This window comes from Brachypodium distachyon, chromosome 5 (assembly GCF_000005505.3).
Source record: "Brachypodium distachyon strain Bd21 chromosome 5, Brachypodium_distachyon_v3.0, whole genome shotgun sequence".
Classification (NCBI taxonomy): Eukaryota; Viridiplantae; Streptophyta; class Magnoliopsida; order Poales; family Poaceae; genus Brachypodium; species Brachypodium distachyon.
The window spans coordinates 6,216,450-6,223,314 of NC_016135.3; positions in this window are offsets into that span (position 1 = coordinate 6,216,450).

Consider the following 6,865-nt stretch of genomic DNA (forward strand, 5'->3'; position numbering starts at 1 on the left):
TGTTCCTGCAAACAATCGAAGAACAAGCAAGAACAAGATGAAAAGCAATCTGAAATTGCGAATAGGAGATATGAAGGTTCACGAATCTGAATACTCAATATAGTTGGAGTCTTGATGATGGTAAAACAGGTGGTCTAACCGACACACGCGATTACACGAAAGTAGCAAAGGCTAAACTTTATCTAATCAAAACCCAAGGCTCCATGGGGGGGCTCATGGGGTATAAATAGGAGGCGAACTAGGTGGTTTTCGGACAGGCCCTTGAGGGACTCCGAAACGGCCTAAGAATCCTCCTAAAACACAACGAAAACATCTAAAAATTGGCTGGACCCTATTACATGGCCTTAGGCCCAATAAAGCAAGGTTATAACCCTCATCTTTGGCCCATAGATACCCATTGGAGGGGGAATCCTCTACTTGGCCAAAATCCCATTGATGAAGAGGATGCGGCCTTCTTCTCATCTCTCGTTATGGCGGTTTCAATGTTCTGAAATCATCACTTGAGCTAGCTCCCGCCACCTTGCGGCTACCTCCATGGTTTGCTGTCCAACGCTGATCCTTGAGGTGCAAGCTAGGTCCTTCATTCCTAAAACACATAAAAGAACCCATCTTAGGCAGCAGCATATTCTCATTAATATTAAATGAAGTACCGAGGAACGAAAGTACCTGATAATTTAGTTGTCGTGCACGAGCTCTAGTAATTGGTCCATGTATCTCCGGTACTTGAGGTGTAGGTGCTATAGGGCCTGTGGTTGTATCATTAGTTGGCATGTCCTTATCATCCTCCCCTTCTTGAATCGAAGTCGTCCTCGACGGTAGTTCATCTTCTTCTCCCAAATAAGGCTTCAAATCTGCAATATTAAACGTGAGACTAACCCCAAAATCTGCAGGTAGCTCAAGTTTATATGCATTATCATTAATTTTTGCTAACACCTTAAAGGGACCATCAGCTCGTGGCATTAACTTAGACTTGCGCAAATCAGGGAAACGATCTTTGCGCAAATGCAACCAAACAAGATGGTGGGCAGCGGGGTCTTCTTGCTCTTCCTCGGCAATGAGAGCATAGGTAGCTTCGTCAAAATCACTGGCTGAATCATATACTCCATCTTCACGTATGATCATAACGCGTTTGGTTGGACAGTCCTGCTGAAAATGCCCGTATCCTTTGCACCTACGACATTTGCCCCGGTGCCGAAAAAACGGGTGCAGAAACTTCGGAGCACGAAAAGTCCACCTTAGAGGCCGAATTTGAGGGTCAAGGAGCCGTTATATTTAGAGGATGCGCCTCGTCGAGAGCTTTCCGAAAAGTCCTGGAACGTCCAAATCTGACTTCGTATGCAAAAGATACGGCTGTTTTAGTGAACACGGGTCAAACCCACCTGAAACTCTAATTCTACTTGGACTCGTGTAACATCCCAATTTTCAAAACCCTTCATATGCATTGCATATCATAAGCATCATGTCACCCTTGCATTTGAACACCTTGAAAACCCAAGATTTTGCCCAGAAAACCCTTCTGCAGAAACGCCTTTATTTGATTTTGGTCATTGATGTTGCTTTTGAGTATTTGCATTTTAACCCATGAGGGTATTGTGATAAAAAGGGATTTAATGCAAATATAAAGCTATCCCATAATTGGCTTTTGAAAGTATTTTGAAAAATAATTTGATTCGATAGCCTAAGGGCCCTAAAAGCCATTTTATAGGCAAATGTATTTTTAAATATTTTATTTTGAGGAAATTCTTGTTCCAAAAGTTAGATCATATGAAAATATGATTTTACAAATTTTGTTGTATTTTATTTCGAGTGATTTGGAGCTTCGAATCAATTTTGAGGTTCAAAAAAAGAAAATAGTTAAAAGAAAAGGAAAAACCGGAGGAAACCGGTCAAACCGGACCGGCCCAGCCCGAACCGGCCAGCCCGCTCTCACTGACCGGTGGGACCCGCGCTCATCTTCTTCTCCAACCGTCTACCCGAGAAGCCCGCCCGAGAACTGCCCACGATTCCGTTCCGATTTCTTCGCGCACGAACCACCAAATCTGAAACCCCGCACGTCATATCGAAGTCCCCGAACTCTTCTACCAATTCCCCCAAACCGCTCGCCTAATTTCGCTTCGGTTTGAGATTAATTTCTCGCCGGAGTTACTCTCTGCCGTCGCCGTTCTTCGCGTTTTGCCGTCGTTCCGGTGAGCTTCCGCCCGCGCCGGCCATCTTCCTCAGCGCCGGCCGCCGCCCGCTCGTCGCGCCGCCTCCGGTCGCCGCCCGCGCGCTGCTCTGCGCCCCGTGCTCGCGCCGCCGCCCCGCGCTCCGCCCCGCGCTGCTCATGGAGTAGATTATGTACGAGAAGGATCTCCTGCAACTTCAGTATGATCAGCTCCAAGCCCAGGTCAACAACGCCAACCCTGCACCTGCACCAGCACAAGCTCCACCACCCCCTCAGGACGAGGAGATGGAGCCACTGGAGGAGGAACCTCAGGAGGCGCAGGAGATGGACACACCTGCCACCCGCACCCGTTCTAGGGCGAAGAACTCCGGGAACACCAACTTCCTCTCACTTCCTTAGTTTCAGCTTAGAGCCGCCGGACTATTTATTATACTATATTCGTTATCGTGTTAGTCATTGACCATGCCGTCGTTGTGGTATGGCAATGTAGATTCGTGTGCTTATTTGCAACTCTATACTTGTGTTTAGGCTGGTACGCCTGGTGAACTATTCGTTTTGGATGTTAAAATCCTAGTAAATGATTTTGCTTGTTTTATAGGTGACTTGTTTCATGATTGAATTGTCATGCTTGTGTTATGCTTGTTGTTTGAACTGTTGTATTGCCTGTGTTGTGGGGCTTAGTTTCCTCTTAGATCCTGTCTATCTATTTTTCTCATCTATGCTGTCCCAAAACTGATGCCACCGAGACGCCATACTCGCCGCCCTGCTGACAACAACAATGAGGAGGGTCAGGACAACAACAATGCCACCATGCAACAACTGCTGGCTGCACAGACTCAGATTTTGCAAGCTTTGACCCAGCAGATGAACAACAACAACAACAACCACAACAACCACAACAACCAGAACCCCAACCCACCACCTCAAGTGGACATGTTAACTAGGTTTCTGAGGCTGCGTCCACCAACATTCACCAGCTCCCCAGAACCGATTGTAGCTGATGATTGGCTCCGTTCTGTGAGCAAATGACTAGTGACAGTTGGCTGCACTGAAGCTGACAAGGTGAGGTTTGCCGCTCACCTGCTTGAAGGACCTGCCGCAGCTTGGTGGGAGACTTATCAGATTACCACACCCATGGAGGAGGTAACCTGGGAAATGTTCCAAGATGCCTTCCGCACCGCCCATCTCTGCGGGCGTGCTGAGCTTGAAGAAGAGGGAATTCCACAAACTGAGGCAAGGGAACAGGACTGTGTCAAAATATATCGAGACCTTCAACAAGTTGTCTCATTATGCCCCGGACGACGTCAACACTGATGCAAAACGCCGGGAAAGATTTTTGGATGGCTTGAACGACGAACTCGCCATTCAACTGGCAGTTATTTACATCCCTACATATCAGTCCCTCATGGACAAAGCCATCATTCTGGAGAACAAGCAGAATCAGATGGAGAATAGAAGGAAGAGGCCTCACCATGGCAACAACCACGCTGGTTCACACCAGAAGCCGCGCACCTCGTACGAGGGTAGTGGCAGCTCCTTGATGGTTAAGCATGGTGGAAATCATCAAAATCACCATGGAGGGAGTGGACATCATCACCGCCATGGAAATCAAGGACACCACCACCACCAGGGAGGAAATGGCAGCTGGAACCACCAGCACCAGCACCCAAGGATCAACAGCAACAAAGGCAGTGGCCATAACAATGGAGGAAACCCAGGACAGAACCGCACCACTGGCAGGGATATGAGCCAAGTGCAATGCTTTAAGTGTCACAAGATGGGGCACTACTCCAATGATTGTCCGCAGAAGTTTAATGAGGCTGGAGCAAAGCCTAACCCATTTCAGAAGGGCAATGTGAACCACGTCAACGTGGAAGAAATCACGGAGGAGCAAGGTATCATAATCGGCACCTTCTGTCTAAATTCTTTTGAAACACTCGTACTGTTTGATACCGGTGCATCGCATTCTTTTATCTCAAGGAGTTTTGTTCATGAGAATGGATTAAACACTAGTACCTTAGTGAACCCTATGAAGGTGAAGTCACCTGGGGGAGAGATGATAACGGCTTGTGAATGCCGAATGCTAACACTAGTAATTGGAAAACACAATTTCCCCAGAGACCTGATAGTGTTAGGATCAAAAGGCTTGGATATGATCCTAGGAATGGATTGGTTAGCCAAGTATGAAGGACTTATAGATTGTGTCAAGAGGACAATTACACTCACAACTCCAGAGAAGAAGCGAATCCGCTTCAAGTCAACCTATGAGCTTAAATTACCCAAGGTAAATTCTCTTAAGGGGGTTAGCCTAGAGGATGTACCGATAGTGAAAGAATATCCGGATGTATTTCCAGGAGAATTACCAGGCATGCCACCAGACCGAGATGTGGAATTTCTTATTGAATTATTGCTAGGAAGTGGACCTATAGCCAAGAGACCGTATAAGATGGCTGTAGATGAATTTAAGGAACTGAAGAAGCAACCTGCAGAACAGTTGGCCAAAGGATTTATTCGCCCTAGCTCATCACCATGGGGAGCACCTGTTCTATTTGTGGAAAAGAAAGACAAGAGCCAAAGGATGTGCATAGACTATCGCTCACTAAATGAGGTAACGATAAAAAAACAAGTACCCACTACCCATAATCAATGATCTATTCGATCAATTGAAAGGAGCCTGTGTTTTCTCAAAGATCGATCTTCGATCAGGTTATTTTCAGTTAAAGATCCGAGAAGCGGATATACCCAAGACAACGTTTACCACTAGGTATGGCCTGTATGAGTACACAGTGATGCCTTTTGGATTAACCAATGCCCCGGCATACTTCATGAATATGATGAACAAGGTATTCATGGAATATTTGGATAAGTTTGTCGTAGTATTCATCGACGACATTTTGATCTACTCGAAGAGCAAACAAGAACATGAAGAACATTTGCGTCTGATCATGGAAAAGCTTAGAGAGCACAAGCTTTATGCAAAATTCAGCAAGTGTGAATTTTGGTTGTCTGAAGTTGGTTTCTTGGGACACATTGTGTCAGGAAAGGGAATTGCCATTGACCCCGTTAAAGTAGCAGCGGTCACTGAATGGGAAGTCCCTAAGAATGTCGGAGATGTTCGCAGCTTTTTAGGACTTGCTGGATATTACAGGAGATTCATAGAGAATTTCTCCAAGATTGCCAAGCCTATGACTGAACTTTTGAAGAAAGAGAAGAAGTTTGAATGGACTAAAAGGTGTGAAGAAAGTTTTCAGGTTTTGAAGAAGAGGCTAGTATCAGCACCCATCCTTGTTTTACCCGACTTACTAGAAGATTTTCAAGTGTACTGTGATGCTTCGCGTCTAGGATTGGGATGTGTTTTGATGCAAAGAGGAAGAGTCATAGCATATGCCTCAAGACAACTTAAGAATCATGAAAGAAATTACCCCACTCATGATTTGGAACTAGCATCGGTAGTGCACGCACCCAAGACTTGGAGACACTATCTCATGGGAAAGCAATGTGAGTTATTCACCGATCACAAGAGCTTGAAGTATATATTCACGCAGAAAGAATTGAACTTGAGACAAAGAAGATGGTTAGAGTTAATCAAGGATTATAATCTGAATTTTCAATACCATCCAGGCAAGGCTAACGTAGTAGCTGACGCTTGGAGCCGCAAGGGCTATGTTAATGGACTTACCGCTGAAGAGTTACCTGCTGAATTGTGTGAACAATTCAAGGATCTCAGATTGGAGTTAGTTCCGGAAGGTTACTTAGCCAACATGGAGGTGCAACCTACTCTACTGGACAGAATTAGAGAAGCCCAGAAAGAAGACTCAGAAATAATAACGATAAAAGATAATATGGCTATTGAGAAGGCAAAAGGATTCGTTGAGGACGATCAAGGTACCGTATGGTTTGAGAAGCGTATTTGTGTACCACAAGACCCCGAGATCAGAAGGCTAATACTACAAGAAGCTCATGATTCACCGTACTCAATCCACCCTGGTAATACAAAGATGTACATGGACTTGAAAGAAAAAAAATTGGTGGACAGGATTGAAGCGAGACATCGCTGAGTATATCGCTCTGTGTGATGTTTGTAGCAGAGTCAAGGCTGAACATCAGAAACCAGTTGGATTACTACGACCATTGCCAGTGCCAGACTGGAAATGGGATAAGGTAGGCATGGACTTCATCACTGGTTTGCCAAGGACGAGATCTGGTTATGATTCAATATGGGTAGTAGTTGACCGTTTGACCAAAGTTGCCCATTTCATACCAGTGAACACCACCTATACAAGTGCACAGTTGGCCAAACGATACATGTCTAGGATTGTATGCCTACATGGAGTTCCTAAAGAGATCGTTTCAGACAGAGGTACCCAATTTACCTCAAGATTTTGGGGACAATTGCACGAGTCTCTAGGCACGAGACTAGAGTTTAGCACAGCGTTTCACCCTCAGACAGATGGACAAACAGAAAGAGTGAACCAAATTCTTGAAGATATGTTAAGAGCTTGCGCTCTGGACTATGGATCTAGCTGGGATGAGAATCTACCATATGCAGAGTTCTCATACAACAACAGTTTTCAAGCGAGTATTGGAATGGCACCGTTCGAAGCTTTGTATGGCAAGAAGTGTAGGACACCATTGCTGTGGGATGGTGTAGGAGACCGCAGTTTATTCGGACCCGACATGATAAAGGATGCTGAAGAGAAG